Source organism: Schistocerca gregaria, chromosome 9 (genome assembly GCF_023897955.1).
Source record: "Schistocerca gregaria isolate iqSchGreg1 chromosome 9, iqSchGreg1.2, whole genome shotgun sequence".
Taxonomy (NCBI): domain Eukaryota; kingdom Metazoa; phylum Arthropoda; class Insecta; order Orthoptera; family Acrididae; genus Schistocerca; species Schistocerca gregaria.
In genome coordinates, this window is record NC_064928.1 from 76761625 (window position 1) to 76787265 (window position 25641).

The window sequence follows — 25641 nt, forward strand, 5'->3', positions numbered from 1 at the left end:
ATTGGAAGTGACTTCGCTAGTAGCAGTGGATATTAATATTCCGGGTGAAACGGCGTTGATTAAAGATGCTCTCTTTGTCTCTATATACTGTATAAAAGGCAATGTGCTTTCTGACTTACTATTCATCCCCCAGACAAAACCACTAAGGAAAGTATGTGGAACTTACGCTGTGTGTGTCATTTAACAAGTTTTCTTTCGAAATACCACCCCAAAGGGTTGTAACAGAGATGAAGATTTTTTGGTTAAAAAAAAGTCGTTATTAAAACAATTTTGAAGCTAGACCTACGAAATTTGGTATTCATTTTCTCGAACAGAGATAAAGAAGTACATGTTTCAGTATTTTTGGAAATTGAATCCTATGGTGTTGAGATATGGCGTGTAAGCTTTTTTTGGGAAATGTGTCACTATTAGAAAACTACTAAAGTATTTTTGAAGCTACATTTATGAATACTGGTAATTGACTTCTCCATTACATTAAAAAAATACGTGTTTCAATGTTGTTTGGAAATAGAACCCCTAAGGACATGAAAAAGGCAATGAGATTTTTCATGACAACATTTTGTTATGAAAGAATTTTAAAGCTAAAGCTATGAAAAATTAAATTTGACTTCTCAACCAGAAATAAAAATATACGAGTTTCACTGTTCTTGAAAATTCAACCCTTATGGGCTGAAGCGGGGGATGAAAGATTTTACTTCATTTTGGAAGCATTTATGAAGTTAAAGCTATGGAAATTTGTATTTGGCTTTTCGATTAGAGTAAAAAAAATTTGAAGCTAAATTTATGAAAACTGGTATTTCAGTTCTCACCTAGATATAAAGAAATATTTGTTAGTGGATGAAAGTAGCTATGGAAATATCTCCACGAGAAAGCAAAGGGCATTATTAACAAAAACCTGTGCTGCAGCTACTAGAAACGCTTTTTGGCCAGAAATACCTTAGGAACAGACCATGTTTATATGGCCTTAATTATCGTGAAACACTTAGGTGTTGCAATTTTTGAACGACATAAAAATTCGATAAAATAAAAACAAAAAAATTCTTTGCAAGACATACAGTCTAAGCTAGTAAGCGAATAATGCCCTAATAAAATAACATTACAGAATAAAACTCAGTCATCACTTGCAAATATATTTTTATTTCGTTTTACCGGTTTCTCAAAGTTAAATTATCATCTTCAGAAACTTAGTATTGGTTTAGCGAATATCAGTATCTTCTTCATAGAAGCATAACGACATATTTGTCCAAAAATATACATATTGTATGTCATTATTGTAAAATTGCTGTAAATTATCAATCTGTGTTTAAAATAATGGCATGCAATATATATTTTTGGACATACCATCACATTTTAATTTTATGAAGGCAATACTAAGCTTCTGAAGTTGGCAAGTTAATTTGTCGAGACCAGTAAGGCAAAATTAAAGCATATTTGCAAATGATAGACTGAATTTTATTCTGAAATAAATACTATAGCTGCTGAAAACTACAGCCATGAACAAAATAAGAAGTAATATTATCAAGTGATCTAACAATTCTCAGCAATAATTAGTCATAGACGCGCGCATATGACGCAACAGAAATTCTCTAGACATATGAAATGATCTGCTATTCATTACCGTGGCCTTGCAGTGTAAGGTTGTTACAGAGCGCAATAACGAGACTACGAAACCGCTGCTGCCCAGAAACTTTCGAGACAAACTTACTTTTCACAAGTTGAAAATACTTTAATATTGCTAAGAAATGCTTCATATTTGAATAAATTGCTCGGAGCAGAAGTGGTTCCAATTGAACTAACAGTCGAATTAAAACACGATAATAGTTCTGTCCTGACCTCCGCATAGGACATCAGTGCAAGCTTCACGACTATTTAGTGCCGCCGTTTTCCAAAAGTAGTTTAATCGTTTCAATTAAAGTAATGAAAGGAATGAAATAGCATTAAATAGTGATTTTTTTTAGCTTCATGGCTGTTGTTTTATCATATAAAATATAAATGTTCTACACAGAACAACTAGATTAATATAAACATTTTCAGTACGTCCTGTCTTGCAGCTCTCAGTTATTGGAGAAATGACATTTTAACATCAAAACTTATTTTTAATGAGATGTAACTAGTTTACCCAATTTCAACTCACGTATTTGTAATTAAGATATGAATGGCGTAAACAGTTCTATTTATGTCGTCTGACGTAAATTTACCTCATATCTTCGTTATCCAGTCTGATGTGATCCACGGGACAACAGCATGTATACAGAAGGGCGAATTTGTTGTTGTTGGATCACACTGTGTGTCGGCTTATTTACCGTAGGCGTTATCGTAATTTTTCTTCAGTCAGATTGAAGTTACGTGTTTTACGTTCTGTTCTCATCACAATCATACAAAGACCTACCCCAGAACGTGGATTTGTGTAAAATAAACACGCTGAGTCACTAACTATTGCCACCCAGAATAACTCCGAAATTATGATAGTCGCTGAAAGGCTTGTGGGATAAATGTTGAAGGGGCCACGGGGGCCATAATATGACGTTGGTTTTTTGTTGCCAGGTGAGATCGCGTCAGAGATATGAAGGTCAACTTCGTTTTTTTTTTTAATGGTATGCTATAGTTTGGTACTTATTTTCTGATAGCGGCTATCAAGACGAATTGAATGGTGTGTAACAGTAAGGTGTGTGAAGGTCAACGAAGATCAAAAAGGTGGCATGAACGTCCATTTACAGAAGGTGTTCGAAGTGATGTCCATTGGTATCAATGCAGTGCGGAAATCTTCTTATCATGGATTGAGTGGTGTTCCTTATCACTTCGGCACTTATCGAAGCACATGCTCTGACAATTCTCCCTCGCATATCTTCAGCTGTAGTTGGAACGTCTTTATAAACAATGTCTTTTGCGAATCCCTACAACAACAACAAAACCAGAGGCGTCAAGTCTGGCGAACGAGCCGGCCACGACACATCTCCTCCGCGTCCAATCCAACGATTTGGGAATTGTCTCTGTAACTGATTTCTAGCCATCAGATATACTATATACTTGTATGTTTGGCCAGAAACATATAGTACATACTTTATAATGGGAGTGTTACGTGAAAAACTTACATTCTTATTCTAGACGACGCAATTATTCGCATAAAGCACAATGCAAACACAGTGAAAAACATACGTTATACTTGATGAAATAGGCATTGAAGTGTAGTATTAAATGGCATTCAAAAACTAGAATAAGAATTAAAATTTTGTGTCACTATTGTTTCGTAACGCGGAAGCTAAAATTAGAAATCTAATCAAGTGTTGGAGGATACTGTACTGCGAAATGATAGTTTCGCCAATATATGTAGTACTTGTCACAATATTTCCTTGCACTTAGAAAATTTGCAAAGGGCCAAGTCTTCCTTATTAATATTTCTTTTCCGTCTGAGGACATTTAGTAAAAAAAAACCTCGAAAGATGCTATTCATTAATTGTTGAGCAAGCGAGGTGGCGCAATAGTTATCACGCTGGACTCGCATTTGGGAGGACGACGGTTCAATCCCGCGTCCGGCCATCCTGATTTGGGCTTTTCGTGATTTCCATAAATAGGTTCAGGCAAATGCCGGGATGGTTCCTTTGAAAGGGCACGGCCGACTTCCTTCCCTATCGTTCCACAGTCCGATGAGACCGATGACCTCGCTGTTTGGTCTCTTTAACCAAATCAGCCAACCAACCAACCACTAACTGTGTTCCTTGGTGTCCAGAGTAGCTATATCAGAGAGCTAAATTATCTGTCAGCAGTGCAGTCTTGATGGTGCAATTGTTATGCAGTTTTTAACTGATTCGACTGTGAGTGCTTGGTGGGACATTGTATACAGAACAAATTCACTATGGAGACTGAAACGGAGGGTAAATTACCTTTCCTTGACGTCTTGGTCAGAAGAAGGGCTGACGGCACCTTAGGTCATGGGGTGTATCGAAAGACAACACACACTGATCTGTATTTGCACGCAGACAGCTGCCACCACCCTTCACAGAGGAATGGGGTACTTAAAACTCTAGTACATAGGGCGCGCACTATCTCTGACACAGAGAGTCTACCCCAGGAATTGAAACATCTGAGAACTGTATTTCGAAAAAATGGGTACTCAGAGTGGCAGATCCAACGTGCTCTCCGCCCAACCACTGCAGCACAACCTGTTGAGATGGATGAAGTCACGAGGGAGGAGGTAGGCACTGCATTTATTCCATACACAGGCGCACTCTCGGGGAAAATCGCCCGCATTCTGAAGAAACACCGGGTCGGAACTGTGTTTTGTCCTCCGAATAAAACTCGTGCACTGGTGGAGAGCGCCAAAGATGACCTCGGTTTGAGGAAGGCCGGCGTGTACCAGATTCCGTGTCAATGTGGCAAGTCGTATATTGGTCAGACGATGCGTACCGTCGAGGATCGATGCCGTGAACACCAGAGGCACACTCGACTGATGTATCCGAGCAAGTCGGCGGTCGCTGAACATTGTTTGTCGGAAAATCACGCTATGGAGTATGACCGCAAGAGGATTCTGGTACAGACGTCGAGAAACTGGGACAGCGTTGTTAGAGAGGCCATCGAAATTCGCACCAATGACGACCTCATAAACCGTGACTGTGGCTATAATCTTCGCAAGGCTTGGGAACCAGCGATTGGGTTAATCAAGAGTAAATTGAGCAAACGCATAGTTGTGACGACCACGGCGGACAGAGCCATCACACCGACGTCATCTCAGACGCCGTCGCAATCTGTTCCACCGCGCTACCGTGGCGCGGGGCGCGGACGGCGGATGGAGCGCGCCGCGGGCGGAGGGTATTTAAATCGGCCGCCGCCGCGACCGAACCCAGTTCCCCCTGAGCAGCCATAGCGTACGGATCTCCGTGCCGGCGCGTTCTCAGGAGCTCAGTCCGTCAGTTCACCTGATGATGGCGACATGTTTGATCCCCGAAATATTGTGCCCGTTGGACACTATAGACCGGCAATACACCCGTGGATATTTTGGTAATGTAAGTGTAGTAACGTATTGTTGGTTGGGATAACCCACGGTTCAGCCGCCTTTCAGTAAAAGTGTTCTCCTTCTCGCACACTGACCCTTTCCTTTGTGGATATGTGAGAGGTGTGCTATACATTTTGTTGTGAGGTGCAGGTGGGTGTAATGGGTCATTAGCGCCCAGACTAAGTTAGGAATGCACCGCGAAGCACAAGGTTAAAACAGCAACTAAAAGCGACAACACTATAAAAGACGTATTAACAGACATAGGATTAAAAAAAACGCCATAATCAAACGTCCTTAGACAGGTTTGTCAAGCTGATAAAACGAAGAACGCGAGCAGCAGCTCCTGGGTCATCCGCTAAAATGGCATCCAGAGCACACGGCAGGCCAAGATCAGGACGCAGTGCAGTAAGATCCGGGCAGGACGTTAAAATGTGGCGGACCGTCAGCAATTGCCCACATGGGCAGAACGGCGCCAATTCGTAGCCGGGCCAAAACGTAATGGATGCGTGTATAGTGTAGTTTTATGTTTGTCTTGTACGATGATGATGATCATGATGATGATGATGATGATGATGATGAGGGAATGCAGAGGATGAAAGCCGCTGCCGGTACGCAGTCTGCTTCCCCCGAATAGCACCGAGGGGTCGCCAAGCTTGACGTCACCATCCGAAGGACGGACACCAACAGCAGTGTGGCATGCCCTCACTTCATGAGGCACTCTGGAGCTATTTGGAATTTAATCCAGGATATCGGCGCCAAGATTGATGACCAGGAAGTTTACGACACGGACAAATATTGACGAGAAATGTATATCGGCTCAACCACTTCTTTATAGTCTAAAACACTAAGATTGACGCGTTTCGGAAGTCAAGCTTCCATCATCAGAATAATAAAAAAAAAAACTGTTAAAACTCGCTAAAATGGAACATGCACAAGGCACAATAAAACTGATAATAAAATTAAGACATCGTGGCTACTTTAACGTTCACGTTCACAAACTTGTACAAGTACTTATACTTTCAGTTACTGATTACAGCAGTGTTATCCTGCAAGGCCTTTCTCAGAGAGATCACGGTCGCTAGAAATGGTTCTTAATGCCTCTGTTCGTTATCTCCACGCCTTCCCCAGCTCGTAAACAGCCGTCCCGGTTGCGTGCACATAGCGCACAGATTTCTACACCCTGTATCTCCTCCACTATCTTATCAACGCAGAGAAAAATCCTTTCCGTTCCACACCATCGCTTATCCACTCTCTCGAAGTCGTTCACAGCACCATGAAACCGGCTCTGGAATAAGCTCCTAATCTCCTGCGTTATACTAGACACTGCGTTATACTAGACAACCGAATAATATCTCCAGCTCTAGGAGACAGGTAAGGCATATCTACTGAACCAACAATAATGATTACAATTGTCCCACACTCGTTACCTCTGTACATACTTCTTTCCAACCAGATTCTCCTCATTTCAAACTATTCTTAGCCGGTGCAATCTCCTTCAGCTGAGTTTTCCCAAAACACGGTGTATCAGAAAACTTTTGTTTTCTACACCTATAAATTCTTTTTGTATCTGCCACTATCAGTATTGTATTTATTATTACTATTATTATTATTATTATTTCTTTCTTTCTTCGCTTGGGTCATCTAAGGACCGCGCACCAGTTTCAATGCTTTCTTCTTTGTTGTTCTTTATTTTTCGTCCAGTATTCTTTCATCTTTTCGCTATGATTCCTTTTTCTCTCCTCGGACCATTTTGACCCAGTCTTCTTCTTCCTCCTGCCTTGGAATCCTTCCATTTTTAACACTTTCCTCTTGAAACTCTCTCTTTCTGTTGCATATTTTTCACTTATGTTGTTTCTTTCGAAATCTTTCCTAACTTCTTGAATCCAGGCTATTGTTGACTTCTCGTCTCAAAGACACTAAAAAACATGAAAATATAAAGTTTACTATGGAGATTGAAAAAGATGGTTGTTTGCCATTTTTAGATGTCTTGGTGCGGCGTAAGAATGATGGTACACTTGGTCATTCCGTGTACAGAAAACCTACGCATACAGATCTGTATCTACAAGCCAGTAGTTGCCACCATCCAGCACAAACAGTGGGCGTTCTTAAAACTTTAATTCATCGTGCCCATACCATCTCTGATGCCGACAGTCTTCACACTGAATTGGAACACCTGAAAAAAGTATTCCTGATGAATGGCTTTTCATCTAAGCATGTGAATAGAGCAATGCAGACCTATAAACGAAGGAACAAGGAAGAAGAAGAGGTCTTCAGGTCGACGGCTTATCTACCATTTATTGGTAATATTTCCTCGCAGATAGGCAGAATATTGAAGAAGTATCAAGTAAGAGTCATTTTTCGCCCTCCTCTCAAAATATCATCACTGATGGGATCCGTTAAGGATGACCTGGGTCTGCGTAAATCAGGTGTTTATAAGATTCCTTGTGATTGCGGCAAATCGTACATAGGGCAAACAATACGAACTGTGCAGGAACGCATTGTGGAACACCAGCGGCATACTCGCCTTCTTCAACCCACCAAGTCTGCAATCGCCGAACATTGTATCTCCACAGGCCACTCCATGAATTACAATGATACAAAAATTGTGGCTCATACATTAAACTTTTGGAGTTCGATTATTAATGAATCGGTGGAAATAAGATTGTCTGACAGAGACACTCTTATTAATCGAGATAGTGGTTTTCAGTTAAACGCCGCTTGGAATCCGCTAATAGAGAAACTCCGTACCCGATGCAGTTATCTGCATAAAGATGAAGATCGATCTGATATCGAAACGCCAAGCTTTCACCGCGGAGGGCGCTAGGCGCAGCGCACGGAGTCGTTGTGTATGCGTACACTGTGTCGCGCATGCGCAATGCCACTTTCATAGGGCTTTAAATAGCAGAGTTCAGCACGTACTCGCCAGTACTACTACAGCGGTGCTCACCTGAAGATGGCCAAAAGACTTTGTGCCGAAATATCGTGGCAGGACGTTACTGACTTACAGCAGTTCTCCCGTGTTATTATGGAACAATCAGTACGCCGGGAAAGTTTTAAACATCACATTTTAATACTGTTTGTGATATTAATTTCTTATTTATTAGGTAACTATGATGCGAAAAAATACTGTGTTTGTCAAACTCTGGTCCAGTGTAAGAGAGGGTCTGATGGACCTAATTAGATAAGGTTTAATAAATAAATAAGTGATTAATACATGGATTAGGTTTGTTGTAGTCTTAGAGTCATTAAAATGCCAACAAGTACAATGAGGGGTGAAGTCTTGGCGCCCTTCTATCCCCCTTCTACCTCCTTCCTCTTCATCTAAGGGATTCACTGGGCTCAAACTAATCCCTGAGTGGCAAGGTTGTAGCACGAATATTCACTCCCTGCAGATTTGGAAGTAAAGTGTCAGAACAGATTTTTACAGAAAAACCCCCTTGAATATTAAATGAAGTTGTTGCAGCTAGAGGAGTCCCTTGGTACTGTTAGTTACATGCCCGGTAACTTGAGGCCGAAAAGGGTGTCCTCTACGCAGCTGTTCGGCAACATACTGAAAAGAGGTGGTGCAGTGGTTAGCACACTGGACTCGCATTCGGGAGGACGACGGTTCAATCCATCCTGATTTAGGTTTTCCGTGATTCCCCTAAATCGCTCCAGGCAAATGCCTGGATGGTTCCTTTGAAAGGGGACGGCCGACTTCCTTCCCCGTCCTTCCCTAATCCGATGAGACCAATGACCTTGCTTTTTGGTCTCTTCTCCCCAAAAAATCCAAAATACTGAAATCACCACGAAACTAATTTAGGAGTGGCGTTCAGTAAGCAATGCAGCACATTTTTTTCTGTGACTTTATTCAGGATTCCAATACACCATATTGTTCCCCATCCTTTTGGCTACAAAACCCTATTTTTCAATATAATCTCCTTTCAATGAGACAGCCTTTACGTCATGTTGCTAGGAAGGTTTGTATGCCCGCATGCTACCATCATCTGATCGGCTTCGAAGCCAACGTCTTGCTGCGTTAATAACCTCCGCGTCTTCCACATACAGCTCCCCGCAAAGAGCATTCTTTGTTTGGCCAACTGATGGAAGTCGGAAGATGCGATATCGGTCTGTGGTATGGATGAGGAAAAACAGTCCAATGAAATTTAGCGAGCTCCTCCTCTCCGGTGCGCAAAATTGTATGAGGCCTTGCATTGTCATGGAGAAGAAGAAGTCCGTTTTGATTTTTGTGAAATTAGCACAATACAGTTCAGAACTGATCGTTGCACCATGAGGGAGGAAATCAAACAGATTCATCCCTTCAGTATCCCAGAAGACCGCCGCCATAAATTTACCAGCTGAGGGGGCGGCCTTGATCTCTTTCTTCGGATGACAGGTCGCGTGGCGCCACTGCACGGACTGCTCTTTTGTATCCGGTTCGAAGCGACGAACCCATGTTTCATCGCCTGCGACGATATTGATACAAAACCGCCACGACCCGCCTCGCAACGCGCGAGGCGTTTACGAACAGACGCTCCTTTGTTCCGACTTGGGGAGAGGAATCCAACAGGCACAGCTTCTGACGAGGGAACCACCCCATCGCACCCCCCTCAGATTTAGTTATAAGTTGGCACAGTGGATAGGCCTTGAGAAACTGAACAAAGATCAATCGAGAAAACAGGAAGAAGTTGTGTGGAACTATGAAAGAAATAAGAAAAATATACAAACTGAGTAGTCCATGTGCAAGATAGGCAACATCAAGGATAGTGTGGGCTCAGTAGCGCCGTGATCCCATGGTTTGCGTGAGCAGCTGTGGTTCAAGTCTTCCCTCGAGTGAAAATTTTTACTTTCTTTATTTTCGCAAAGGTATGATCTCTCCGTTCATAGACGTCTCTGTTCACTGTAATAAGTTTAGTGTCCGTGTTTTGCGACCGCACCGGAAAACCGTGCGATTAGAAGACGAAAGGACGTGCCTCTCCAATGGGAACCGAAAATATTTGATCGCAAGGTCATAGGTCAACCGATTCCTCCACAGGAAAACACGTCTAATGTATTCTATACGACACTGGTGACGCCATGTGCGTCACATGACAGGAATATGTTGACGATCCACCTAACTTGTACACTTGGCGAATGGGTGAAAAGATTCTTCTGCCTTGCCCGATTTAGGTTTTCTTGTGGATGTGATAATAACTCCCAAAAAAAGTGATGAAAACATAAGAGTTTGTCACATAAACTGCAACAAATAAATGCAACAGTTTCACAGTCGCACAGTTTTCCCTGTGCTCTGTCAAAACATATATTTTTAACGTTTTCAAATTTTTCCGTGTCTAGACTGTCAAATCCTGCATATGTCCAAGCAAATCTGAACATGTCCTGGAATTTTGGAGAGCGAAGTTGATTATATGTGACTGCATGAACTTTGATAATTGTCTGAAAATAACTTTTCACTCGAGGGAAGACTTGAACCAAGGACCTTTCGTTCCACAGCTGCTCACGCTATCCACGGGACCACGGCGCTACTGAGCCCACATTATCCTTGATGTTGCCTATCTTGCGCATGAACTACTCAGTTTGTATATTTTTCTTATTTTTTCATAGATCCGCACAACTTCTTCCTCTTTTCCCGAGTTATCTGTGTTCAGTTTTTCAAGGCCTCTCCACTGTGCCAACTTATAACTAAATCTGAGGGGGGTGCGATGGGGAGGTTCCCTTGTGAGTAACTCAAATGGCGTACGAGTGTATCAGCACTACCAACAGACAGGTCCGGTTGAACAGTGGGGTATTCCAATGTGATCCGTGGGTCACCTAGAATGCAGCGGTCACAGCTCTGTACGGGAGGCCGGCACGCGGAATATCGAACCTGTTTGCGCGACTCGATTGACGATTATGACAGGCCGCCCAACGACACACCGTGCTTTTGTTCGCTGCTATCGTCTCCGTGGACATTCTGCAAGCACGTATGAATATATGCGACGCTCTGGTTTTCCGCCAAAAGAAGCTCCCTGCTTGGAACGGTGCTCCTATACAGACGCCATTTTGAAGCCTATGTGTAGTCCAGCCACCTATCGGGAAATTCATGAAACTACAGGGGCTAAAGCAGGAATATTCCATGATGCCCCACAACAAATTCCGCATGTTTCAACCTAAACTGGCCGAGAAAAATAATGAGTTGCATTACTTATTGAATGCTCCTCGTATTTTGTGACGTTTGGTGTTTTAGGTCAGTTCGCCAGTGAATGTGGAAAACGACGAGTTGACCTACAAGGAACAGAACCGTTGTTGCAGTCAGATAGAGTGCCGGGACTGCCTGCAAGACGATGATGCCGCTATAGCTGCGAGAACTCAATTGGACTGTAACCTGAATGGGATGTGTGTGGCAAAACGTGACTGGTAAATAGACAGGCTGATAAGACGGGCCCTGGGGCATCAGTGGATAGTTAATTTGCTAGTGGTAATGGAGAGAAGTTTGTGCTGTAACACCACGGTTCAGTTTACAGTGATAAAAGCTATAGAAAGAATAATTTAAAATTAAGAATAGAATTTTTAGTGGGGAAAGTAGTGTAGAATCAGAGTTCGGTAATTGCAGATCAAACTTGTAGTATATCAGCAAGTAGTTTAACGTCTAAGTACAGCAAAGCCACGGAAGCTCCGTCATGGAGAAGGCAGTGGCGTTAAACTCTTGTGATGAAAGACCTATAAAAAGGCCGGATCGTCATTATTGCCGCCTTTTTTCCTTGATTGTTTCGTTAAAGGGTGGGGAACCCGTGTCAGTCAGCGAGACAATAATTAGATTGGACCTTATCGTGTTAAGATTCACAATAAACTGTTAGAATATTACGGAGATGTAGTGTACGGTCTCTGTTGGTAGCAACAGAGTATTGAAGGGATTTTAGGACTTTATTGCTAGATTGGAACTTTACGGACATATAGACGACAGAAACTCAAATTATCTGCTGATACGAGTGAATTCAGAGGTACCGGTATTCAGATATTAACGTGTGGGCTTTCGAAAGTGTCGTGTGCCGTTAGTTGCGAATCTGGACGTAGAGTGCGTGCATATCGGCATTTGCGGACTATTTAGATTCCTCCAGGCTAGGAGACTTTTAAATAGACCATCATCCATCACCATATTAGTCCTTGAATATAGAGTGAATGTGAAATACAAGAGTGTTGTACTTATTTCATTTACCTATTACTAATCACTGAAGGTTTTACGGATCCAAAGCTATTCAGCAGTACGTCAGCACCATCTAGCGGAAAGCGTAGGCATTAACTAACACGCTAACTGAAGTGAACGTTTACGTGTTTTACGGACTGCTTAATATAAACTTTTGTGGCTCTTTGACGTCCCCATTCCCTCGGAAAGATGGCGCAGGCTGTCTTAATCATAAAAGGCGAGAGTTTTAGCCGGGCAAACAGCGATATTTGCAAGACTCGCACTATCAGCAAAACACAAGACCCGCACCTCATCGGAGAGTCGTCGCTGTCACGTCGGGAAGTAAAGCCGAAAGACCTACCGACGGTACGTATCTACGGGCAGACGTCGACGTGGAGTACCTAAAAAGGGAACCACAAGAGAGTTCGGGATGCTTCCGTGCGTGAGGTAAGTGTGGGAAAGGGGGTGAGGTAACAATGGTAGATGGACTCTTAAGGTCGAAACCAGTAAGCTGGTTCAAACGGATGTAGATTTCAGCGATTCCAGTAGCCATCCAGAGCTCATGGGGCTTGCACAGTATAGAGTAGCGTGGAAAGCAATCCAGAGTGGAAACCGTAACAGCAACGTTCTGCTTGATTTCTCAGGTTTTCTCGGCGTTTTATTTGGACTCGTTCCTTTAGTTTAACCGAGTTTGCTTCCTTCCACACAATATTTAGACGGTTGATCCAATCGGTTTATTCAGTTGCTGCAAGCTGGGCTGCTATGTTAGAACCAGGCTGTGGACAATAGCTTACACATATATATCGGTCTTACGAATATAACTGAGAGGAAGATCAGTGATATTCTCTGTGAGTCAAAAAATGGTTCAAATGGCTCTGAGCACTATGGAACTTAACATATGAAGCCATCAGTCCACTAAAACTTAGAACTACTTAAACCTAACTAACCTAAGGACATCACACACATCCATGCCCGAGGTAGGATTCGAACCTGCGACCGTAGCAGTCGCGCTGTTCCGGACTGAAGCGCCTAGAACCTCTCGGCCACCATGTCCGGGTCAGTGAGTCAACCTTACCACGTGATGTCATTAAGGGTCTCAAAACGAGAGCAGCCGATATGGCCTCTCCTAAGGTACACAAAAACCGGCCGAATCTTAGCCTGCACACTTGACCCAAATAAAGTATGGCATCCCACGGTCTGTCCTAAGGTAACAACAACTACATACTTTCTTACTGGATGAAGTTTATGTGGTTGGGGAGGTGGAAGGTTGGAGAAGGGGGCATTTGATGTAGAAGGAGACAAAGCTTGCACAGTAGTTATGTATAAAGAAAGATACTTGTACTGGATAGACAGGCGTCAACAGCTCCATCAGACCAGTCTTTGGACTGAAGACTGCTACATAGACCCTTTAGTTTTGGGCTGAGGATAGAGGCAATGATGGTGGGGATCTGTTGACTGCTACAATCAGCAGTCATTCAGCCACTGCCAGTCAGCAAGTTGATGCCTGGAAATGCCGCATTAGCCTCACGAATGCTACAGGTCTCTGTCTTGATTGGGACAGGCGAGGTAGGATGCTCCAGCGACCATTAGGCATGTAATGGAGAGCAGCTCCGTGCTTTTCAGAGAACTCACCCGCCGATGTACACTGACCATCCCTCTCTCTCTCTCTCTCTCTCTCTCTGGAGCGGCGCATATCCGGGCCGGGAGCCGCCAGGGTAGATGGCGCTGGCGTCGCGGTAATCGCATCAGCGTCCGCCAGAGGCGCGCAAATCGCGTTAAAGCCCGCCGCTTTATATTCGGCTCTCTGGTCCGGCCGAGTCTGCCGGCCGCGGTCCGCTACACGCCAGTTTTGTGTGAAAACAGCTGCCCAATTATCGGACAATATCCGAGCGCGCCGGAAAGGGTCGCCACTAACGACCACTGATCCCCTGGCCTCGGGAGTGGGGAGGGGTGGGGGTGGGGGGGGATACAAGCCGCCTCGTGGTCGGCGCCACTCGCATGATAAACCGTAGTCTGAGCCGAAGTACAGGGTGGTTATAATTAGACTTTCACTGTCTGAGAGGACATCCATGAAAAATGACTGATCTGGGCACAATGGAACTTTGGGAAACGTTTGTTACAGGCCTATATTACTAACGTCGATTTGCAGTAGGGTTTTGGAACATATACTGTATTCGAAAATTATAAGTACCTCGAAGAAAACGATTTATTGAGACATAGCGCGGTTTCAGAAAACACCGTTCTTGTGAAACGCAATTAGCTCTTTATGTTCATGAAGTAATATGTGCTGTCGACAGGGGATGTGAAATTGATTCCATATTTTTAGATTTCCAGAAGGCTGTCGACACCGTTCCTCACTAGCGACTTCTAACCAAACTGCGTACTTACGGAGTATCGCCTCTGCGACTGGAATCGTGATTTCCTGTCAGAAAGGTCACAGTTCGTAGTAATAGATGGAAAGTCATCAAGTAAAACTGAAGTAATATCCCCAAGGAAGTGTTATAGGCCCTCTATTGTTCTTGATCTATATTAACGACATAGGAGACAATCTGAGTAGCCGTCTTTGATTGTTTGCAGATGATGTTGTCATTTACTGTCTTGTAAAGTCATCAGATGATCAAAACTACTTGCAAAATGATTTAGATAAGCTATCCGTATGGTGCGAAAAGTGGCAATTGACCCTGAATAAGGAAAAGTGTGCAGTTATTCACATGAGTACTAAAAGAAATCAGCTAAATTTCGATTACGCGATAGGTCACAAAATCTGAAGTCAGCAAATTCAACTAAAAGCTTAGGGATTACAATTACAAATAACCTAAACTGGAACGATCACATAGATAATATTGTGGGTAGAGCAAACCAAAGACTGCGATTCTGTGGCGGAACACTTAGAAGGTGCAACAGGTCTACTAAAGAGGCTGCTTACACCACGCTTGTCCACCCTATTCTGGAGTATTCCTTTGTGGTATCGGATCCGCATCAGGTGGCACTGACGGATGACATCGAGAAAGTACAAAGAAGGACAGCTCCTTTTGTATCATCGCGAAATAGGGGAGACAGTGTCACAGACGTGATACGTGAATTGGAGTGGCAATCATTAAAACAAAGGCGTTTTTCGTTGCGACGGGATCTTCCCGTGAAATTTTAATCACCAGTTTTCTCCTCCGATTGCGAAAACATTCTGCTGGCACTCACCTACACAAGGAGAAATGATCATCATGATAAAATAAGAGAAATCAGGGCTAGCACAGAAAAAATTAAGTGCTCGTTTTTCCCGCATGCTGTTCCAGAGTGGAACAGTAGAGAGACAGCTTGAAGGTGGTTCATTGAACCCTCTGCCAGGAACTTTATTGTGAATAGCAGAGTAATCACGTAGATGTAGATGCAGATGTTTGTAAGGACATGCGAAGGAGAAACAACGGACAAGCCATGGAAGGAAACATTTTAATTTCACAGAACAGATTAACACTTGTTTCTTGCGTGCCATGCCTACGTCCTGGGCTGCACACGTTGGTCAGTGCGACGACCATCTGCTTCCTCGACAGCTGCTACGGCCCGCACGTCGGGGTCGTGCGGTAGCGTTCTCGCTTCCCACACCCGGGTTCGATTCCCGGCGGTGTCAGGGATTTTCTCTGCCTCGTGATGGCTGGGCGTTGTGTGATGTCCTTAGGTTAGAACTACTTATTCTCAGTTCTAGGGGACTGATGACCTCTGAAGTTAAGTCGCATAGTGCTCAGAGCCATTTGAACCAGCTGCTACACAAACATCTCAGGCGAAAACATCTCAGCTGGCTACCTCCTTCACTATGTTCATCTTCAACCTCCAACTTACGTTAGAGTCCTATTGATAAACCCTGCCCTTGAGGTAATCACACAGCCAGAAATCACACTATTGAAAGTTGGTCTTCTTGGTTGCCATGTAGTTCGGAAAGATAGGCCAATGATTCGGTTTTCTTCAAATGTACTACGGAGTAACCAAGTGACCAGACAAGCAATGCGCCGATAGTTGTAGTTTTGATAGTAAAAGATTAGCGAGTAAAGTCCTCCTCGCCTTGTCCAGACCAACCGTGACTGCCTGCAACTGTAATGCACACTCATGCTTCTATTTCAGCCATATGTGGGCGCACCAGTTCCGGCGCGTAACGGCAAATCATCACACTAACATTACTAACGAAGCAAATCCTGCAGCTCACAGTCTGAACATCATTCCTGAAATGTTACCCACCCGTACGGTAAATAGTTTTCCTTCTACACTGACTCACGTTGCTAAAGTTTAATTACGACCACCCTGCATCACTACCACTACGAGAAACGACATAAATCCATATCTTCCAAGGCATTCGACTGTGCAGATCAAAAATGTGTGCTGAATGATTCAAACAATGTTGCAATGTTAGACTGTTTGCGGATGACACTGTAGTCTGCAGGAAAGTAGTATCACACGAAAGTTGTGAACAAATCAATGAGGATTTGCAGAAAATAAATGCGTGGTGTAATGACTGGCAGTTATCTGGTTCAGAAAATGGCTCTGAGCACTATGGGACTTAACTTCTGAGGTCATCAGTCCCCTAGAACTTAGAACTACTTAAACCTAACTATCCTAAGGACATCACACACATCCATGACCGGGGCAGGATTCGAACCTGCGACCGTAGCGGTCACGCGGTTCCAGACTGTAGCGCCTAGAACCGCTCGGCCACCCCGGCCGGCGGCAGTTATCTCTCAGTATCAGTAAGTGTAACCTACTGCGTATAACAAAGCGAAAATCCCCATTAATGTAAAAGTACAAAATAAATGCCCAGTGTTTGGAAGCGGTAACATCCGTCAAGTATCTGGGTGTGACTATTCGAAATGATCTCAAATGGAATGATCATATTACACATGTAACGGGCTGTTTATTGGTAGAATACTGAAACGATGCAGTCCTTCAACAAAGGAAATTGCTTACAATACTTTAGTTCGTCCATTCTTAGAGTATTGTTCGTCTGTATAGGGCCCTTACCAGTTGAGTCTGATTCAAGAGATTGAGAAGCTCCAAAGAAGAGCGGCAAGATTCGTGACTGGTACATTTAGCCATAGCTAGAGCGTTACAAGTCTCATATAAAGTTTGAAGTGAGACACACTTGCAGATAGACGGCGCGCTAAACAGAAGGGGCTGCTCACTAAATTCCAAAATCCGATCTTCGCGGAATATGTAGAACATATATTATTACCACTAACTTTCAAGTCACGCATTGTTCACCATTGAAAGGTAAGGGGAATTAGAGTTCGTACTCATTTATTTATTTAACCGTATGGCTAGAGCCCCCGTCGAGCAGGGCGTTCGACGGGTGCCGGTCTTTCAATGTGACGCCACTTCGACGACCTGCAGTCGATGAGGATGATAGGATGATGATGATGATGACAGCACAACACCCAGTCCCTGAGTGGAGAAAATTCCAAGACCCGGCCGGGAATCGAACCCGGGCCCAGAGGACTGGCAATCCGTAATGCTGAGAGCTCGTACTGAGGCGGTCAGACGGTCGTCTTTCCCTCGCACGATCCGCGAGTGGAACAGAGGGAGCAAATATGACTTTGGCGCGAATAATGCCCTCCGCCACACACCGATAGGTGGCTAACGGGGTATATATGTAGATGTAGACGTAGAAGCAGAGAAAATTTTTTTCGACTGGGGAGAAATCACAAAGGGATCACCACAGGGATCAAATTTTGGTCCTCTCCTATTCCTTGTACATGAGAATGACCTTCTACACTCCTGGAAATCGAAAAAAGAACACATTGACACCGGTGTGTCAGACCCACCATACTTGCTCCGGACACTGCGAGAGGGCTGTACAAGCAGTGATCACACGCACGGCACAGCGGACACACCAGGAACCGCGGTGTTGGCCGTCGAATGGCGCTAGCTGCGCAGCCGTCAGTGTCAGCCAGTTTGCCGTGGCATACGGAGCTCCATCGCAGTCTTTGACACTGGTAACATGCCGCGACAGCGTGGACGTGAACCGTATGTGCAGTTGACGGACTTTGAGCGAGGGCGTATAGTGGGCATGCGGGAGGCCGGGTGGACGTACCGCCGACTTGCTCAACACGTGGGGCGTGAGGTCTCCACAGTACATCGATGTTGTCGCCAGTGGTCGGCGGAAGGTGCACGTGCCCGTCGACCTGGGACCGGACCGCAGCGACGCACGGATGCACGCCAAGACCGTAGGATCCTACGCAGTGCCGTAGGGGACCGCACCGCCACTTCCCAGCAAATTAGGGACAATGTTGCTCCTGGGGTATGGGCGAGGACCATTCACAACCGTCTCCATGAAGCTGGGCTACGGTCCCGCACACCGTTAGGCCGTCTTCCGCTCACGCCCCAACATCGTGCAGCCCGCCTCCAGTGGTGTCGCGACAGGCGTGAATGGAGGGACGAATGAAGACATGTTGTCTTCAGCGATGAGAGTCGCTTCTGCCTTGGTGCCAATGATGGTCGTATGCGTGTTTGGCGCCGTGCAGGTGAGCGCCACAATCAGGACTGCATACGACCGAGGCACACAGGGCCAACACCCGGCATCATGGTGTGGGGAGCGATCTCCTACCCTGGCCGTACACCTCTGGTGATCGTCGAGGGGACACTGAATAGTGCACGGTACATCCAAACCGTCATCGAACCCATCGTTCTACCATTCCTAGACCGGCAAGGGAACTTGCTGTTCCAACAGGACAATGCACGTCCGCATGTATCTTGTGCCACCCAACGTGCTCTAGAAGGTGTAAGTCAACTACCCTGGCCAGCAAGATCTCAGGATCTGTCCCCCATTGAGCATGTTTGGGACTGGATGAAGCGTCGTCTCACGCGGTCTGCACGTCCAGCACTAACGCTGGTCCAACTGAGGCGACAGGTGGAAATGGCATGGCAAGCCGTTCCACATGACTACATCCAGCATCTCTACGATCGTCTCCATGGGAGAATAACAGCCTGCATTGCTGTGAAAGGTGGATATACACTGTACTAGTGCCGACATTGTGCATGCTCTGTTGCCTGTGCCTATGTGCCTGTGGTTCTGTCAGTGTGATCATGTGATGTATCTGACCCCAGGAATGTGTCAATAAAGTTTCCCCTTCCTGGGACAATGAATTCACGGTGTCTTTATTTCAATTTCCAGGAGTGTATTAACGCTACGAACAGCAGCAACATCAATAGCTACACCACTGCAGAATACTGTGCTCCTATCTGACAGACAAATCATCGTACGAACATCGCAGCTCCACGATACCATGCGTATTACCAATGGCACATTAAAATCTGCTCCAATACCGTGGCTCTACGTCATCACCGCCAAACCGAAGACGGCAAAAATCATCTATTAAAGAACAGGAAAAAATAACACAGACAGATGACGCAAAATGCTTGCCTATTCAAGACGTCATTAGAAATTTACCAAGTCACCGATTGAAGCCACGAAACCCGATATGGAATAACAGCTACATAAGAGGAGAGGAGAGCTTCAGCCTTACAGAGGCTTGGAAAAAGGAATGGAAGAACTCAGGCAGTAATTATCACCTCATAACTGACCCGTCAAAAGCGCTAAAAGGTGTCGATTTTGCTAGGAAGGGCTGAGTTAAGTGCAACCCTATTTGAAGTGGCTATACGAGATGCAAAGCCACGCTCTATAAATGGGGATTCGTAGGTAACTCGAGCTGTGACTGTGATGCACCGCCGGTGGGAGTGGCCGAGAGCTTCTAGGCGCTACAGTCTGGATCCGCGCGACCGCTACGGCCGCAGGTTCGAATCCTGCCCCGGGCATGGATGTGTGTGATGTCCTTAGGTTAGTTAGATTTAAGTAGTTCTAAGTTCTAGGGCACTGATGACCTCAGATGTTAAGTCCCATAGTGCTCAGAGCCATTTGAACCATTTTTTTTTTTTTTTGAAGTACCTGAGCAAACTCTGGACCACATCACATAAGTGTGCTCTACTAGGAAATTCTGTGGATCAGAAGGAGACTTCATAGAAGCTACACCTCCAGCTATGAAGTGTGACCAGGAGCTGGACATCGAGGTGTAACCAATAGCTTCTAGTCTCGTATGATAGATATCATATCACATTGACCACTTGCATCTATAAGAAATACTTTATTCACCAGTTCATTATGTATATATATTGCTTTGCATCGTAATGACAATTTTTCTATGTATGCTGCTGGCATGTCATACGATAAATAATAAATAAAACCTTCCAGAAACACTGATATTCATCAATCAGAGTTAATAATTCTTTCAGACGATACTAGTGACATACATCATTGGCCAAATGTATTGACGACTCTAGGTAACTTTGAGTGTTGTGAGAAATAAGGAAATTAAATAAATAGAAACAATTTGTTCTAGGTTATAATTTTTATTAGTAACACAAAATCAATTTTTAGTGGGTCCATCTTTTGCCCTTATTACAGCAGAAATTCTTTTTAATAGAGAATACACTACCTTTTTACAATCTTCCTTATTTACGGTGTTCCACTTTCGGCGGAGATGGTTTTAATTCTTTTTTGACTTAATTGTGTGCCGTCTGACTTTAAGCTTCAATAAACTCCTTAAATGCTATGTGGGGTTCATGTCTGGTGATTGGGCAGGCCAGTCCAGAAGATCGATGCTGTTTTCCCGAAGCCAAGTCATTATGCGGACAAATTTATGGCAGGTTGCGATATCGTGCTGGAATTTAACGCCACCCATGTTTGTATCGCCAAAAAGGGTTGTAAAAAAGGGCAGTAAAGCGGATTCTAGAACGTCAGTGTGCTTTTTGAAATCCACGCGGCCTTCTTGTAGCACCATTTGTCCCACTCCTGCAGTGCTCAGGCAGCTCAGGTAATGTTGCTCCCTCGGCCGTGTTTTACACTATGTACCACCCGGTGTACGAAAAGTCTGAAATGTGAATAATTACCGTCGTGAATTCTTTCATCAGGTTTTAAATTAACAAATTTTGTTTTCTGTGTAAATTGATATGTGTTGTTAGAGCACCAAGTTGGCAAACCTTCCTGAAAGCTTCCTCAGGCCACACGACATTTGTTTTTTATAGCGCACTCATACCATGCCTTTCTATTCTTGTCAGAGAGCGATGGCTTCTTCCTGGCTTTACCGCCGTTATCACCAGCCTCTTGAAATCGTCTACGATTGGTGCAAGCAGATGTTATTTTGTTAAAACTTTCAGAAAACTCAGCGGTGAGGTCTAAATAGGTTTTCTCCCTATTTTTAACGACTCTCTCACTATAATTCTGTCCTTTGGTCTGTTGTGATCCGCTTGCACCCGGTTATGGGTGTATTAATATGCGAGCCGCTCAAGGGGAATTGTTCAATTGCATATTGTACAACTTGCTGTGAACAATTCACTGTTCTGGAAATCTCCACCTGCGATTTCGCTTGCTCATGCAAAATCTTTATCTGCCCTCGTTTTTCTGAACTAAGTTCGTTTCTTGAAGGCATAATGCAGCAGTATCACAGATGCCACAGATCTTAACAGCGAAAGAGCACTATATTTGTGATATGTGTCCGTAACGTATGTAGTGAACTGATTAGTATACCGAAGAACGTTAAATTGACACATTTTATTACAGCAGATGTTTTATTGTTGGCTTTGAGGTGGATCTTTGTTTATGGCCTTTTCCGATGTCGACAAACTACTTTTTAAAGCAAAAAGTTTATTTACTGTTATGTGTATCGCAAACGTGCAAAATTTCTAGGGTGCTCAATACCCTTTGGCAAAGGGTGTAATAAATGCCACTACAAAGATTGCAACAGAAGAAATTCCTAATGGTGTTTTTCGAAGAATATTGAGTGTTTATCTGAAAATTGAGTTCCTTCAGTCACAGCCTACCATGACACAAAGTTATACCGGATAGCTGCCCACATCAGGAAACCAGGAGTAACACCGGTGTCTCTCCAGAAAATTGGGTGAATGGAATCTCTCTCCGAGTTGCTGACATAACCGCCATGGTGATCATCCGGGATAGCGCAGAACTTCAACTCACCACTGAACACAATGCGACGCCATTCCATGCTCCGTGGCCATAGCGCCACTCCAAAAGCAGAGATTAGAATAGATTACATTGTTTTCGTTCCATATACCCAAAAATGAGATGATTCTCGTGGATGTGAAGCAAGTCAGAAAATCTAAAATAAATAAACCATAAAACATCTGAATATAATACTCGCTACCCGGCTCATTTGGCAGAAGATTGCCAAAACATGTGAATGCATTACAGCGTAGTGGGACTGCTAACATTTACAGACTTTTTATACTGTCAGAATGAAACATATAGTTATGCACTTTTGATAAATTTATCTTACGTAAAATACCTTATCTTGACCGTTATGACCTAGTGATGTCAAAACTGAAATCGAAGAGACATTTTTACTTAATCTGGTCTAACGGCCCCGTTAAGATATTCATCTACAAAATAGAAGGAGTTGCCTATCAAACACTGTTTAAACTGTGCTTTATCTGAAACCAAGTCTTTGGTGGTAGCTGACAGTTTATTGAAAATGTGTGTTGCTGAGTACTGGACGTATTTTCGGATCAGGATAAGTGAAGTTAGGTTTTTATGTAGATTATTATTATACCTAGTATTGACACTATTTATTGAGCTGTTGGTTGGGACAGACATATTACACTACTGGCCATATAAATTGCTACACCAAGAAGAAATGCAGATGATAAACGGGTATTCATGGGACAAATATATTATACTAGAACTGACATGCGATTACATTTTCACTCAGTTCGGCTGCATAGATCCTGAGAAATCAGTACCCAGAACTCGGGAACAGCCACTCGGATAAGATGCCTGTCATCTCGACTGCTAGTGACACGAGGCCGTTGGGATCCAGCACGGCGTTCCGTATTACCCTCCTGAACCCTCCGATTCCATATTCTGCTAACAGTCATTGGATCTCGACCAACACCAGCAGCAATGTCACGATACCATAAACTGCAATCGCGATAGGCTACAATTCGACCTTTATCAAAGTCGGAAACGTGATGGTACGCATTTCTTCTCCTCACATGAGGCATCACAACAACGTTTCACCAGGCAACTCCGGTCAAATGCTGTTTGTGTATGAGAAATCGGCTGGAAACGTTCCTCATGTCAGCATGTTGTAGGTGTCGCCACCGGCGCCAACCACGTTTGAATGTTCCGAAAAGCTAATCATTAGCATATCACAGCACCCTCTTCCTGTCGGTTAAATTTCGCGTCTGTAGAACGTTACCTTCGTGGTGTAGCAATTTTAATGGCCAGTAGTGTAAAATACCTAGGAGTAACTGTCCGGAGACACGAAAAGTCAAAGGGTCACATTACACTAACCACAAAACACAAATAATGAGTCATTTCCAGAATATTTTACGCTAGTACTGTTTAACACCATCTCTAGTCGTTCACAAAGAGAAATGTTCGGCGTTGACCCCTTACTAAGCTTGCATTTACCGCGAATCTCTCACCCAGCGGGAAGTCCCAACAGACTGTAAAAGAAAGTCCATGCGACACCTGTATGTAGGAACGGCAAAAGAATGGCCTATCAAAACTACAGATCAGTATCGATGACACCGGTTTGCTGCAGAATTGTAGAATATATTCTGAGTTCGAGTATAAGAAACTTCCTAGAGACCGAATAGCTTATGTGAAGGAATCAACACATTTCTGGAAACCATCGTATACTGCCAACTATGGATGAAGGGCAACACGCAGATTCCACATTTCTAGATTTTCGAAAAGTGTTTGAAGCGTCATCCCACTGCAGTGTATCAGCGAAACTGCGATCATATGCAATAGGTTTCCAGATACGAGGGTAGCTCGAAGATTTCTTAAAGGAAAGAACCCTGTGCGTTGTGCTCGTCGGCGAGTGTTCATGGCGTCGAAGATGAGTGGCTGCACGACGACAAAGTTGACTTAGGTAAATTTCTAGTTGGTGTGCTGAATGACACCTAGTTCTAAATGTAGGAAAATGTAAGTTAACGCGGATGAGCTAGAAAAACACACCAATAATATACAGCATTATTGGGTCCTTCTGGACACAGTCATGTCATTTAAATATTTGGACGTAACATCGAGTATTGATATAAGTGTCAGGAAGTCGTTTCTGAAAGTATTTGTAGGGAGTGTAGCCTTGGTTGGTTGGTTGTTTGGGGAAGGAGACCAGACAGCGTGGTCATCGGTCTCATCGGATTATGAAAGGAAGTCGGCCGTGCCCTTTCAGAGGAACCATCCCGGCATTTGTCTGGAGTGATTTAGGGAAATCACGGAAAACCTAAATCAGGATGGCCGGACGCGGGATTGAACCGTCGTCCTCCCGAATGCGAGTCCAGTGTCTAACCACAGCGCCACCTAGCTCGGTGGGAGTGTAGCCATGTATGGAAGTGAAACGTAGGCCATAAGTAGCTTAGACAAGAAGAGAGTAGAAGCTTTCGAAATGTGGTGCTACAAAAGAATGCTGAAGATTAGACGGGTAGATCACATAACTAATGAGGAAGTATTGAATAGAAATGGAGAGGAGAGGAGCATGTGGCACAACTTGACTAGAAGAAGAGATCGGTTGGTAGGACACGTTCTTGGACATGGAGGGATCACCAATTTAGTACTTGAGCTCAGCGTGGAGGGTAAAAATCGTAGAGGGAGACCAAGAGATGAATACACTAAGCAGATTCAGAAGGATGTAGGCTGCAGTAGGTACTGGGAGATGAAGAAGCTTGCACAGGCTTGAGTAGCATGGAGAGCTGCATCAAACCAGTCTCACGACTGAAGACAACAACAACAACAACGATGCAAAACGACATGAAATGGCATGAGGATGTAAAGATCTTTGTGGGGAAAGCTTATTGGGAGAATTCTGGGAAAGTGTGGTTCATCTGCAAATATGACTGAATGTACGGCGCTTGTGTGGGATGTTCTTGAGTATTGCTCGAGCCTTTGGGATCCGCACCCTGTCAGATTAAAGGAAGTCGTCGAAGTAACCCAGAGCCGGCAGCTAGGTTTGTTGCTGGTAGGTTCGAAAAGCGCGCAAGTGTTGCAGAGATATATCGGGAACTCGAATGAGCATCGGTAGAGGGAATGCGACGTTCATTTCGACGAGGAACACTAGTGAGAAAATTTAGAGAACTGGCATCAGAAGATGATTTACAACGATTCCGCTGCCTCCAGAATACAATTCGGGTAAGGCTAGCCAGAGTATTAGGCCGCCGAGCGCGGAAATCTGACACCACAGAAGCAGCTGCTTCTGATGATTTGATGATTTGCTGATCAGGCTGAGCGTTGTCCAGCGGCAGTCAGCGCTGGGGTTCTCGGCATTCCGTCTGCAGGTTTGGCTGCGTCCGCCGGCCGGAGTGGCCGTGCGGTTCTAGGCGCTACAGTCTGGAACCGAGCGACCGCTACGGTCGCAGGTTTCTCATCCTTCCTCGGGCATGGATGTGTGTGATGTCCTTAGGTTAGTTAGGTTTAAGTAGATCTAAGTTATAGGGGACTGATGACCTCAGAAGTAAACTC

General features: G+C 44.2%; 1 protein-coding gene across 1 annotated transcript in view; it reads left to right on the plus strand.

The window, feature by feature from the left end:
• The window catches only part of LOC126291431 (homeobox protein unc-42), a 374346-nt gene that overhangs the window by 110089 nt on the left and 238616 nt on the right, over positions 1–25641 (plus strand). The window lies entirely within an intron of this gene.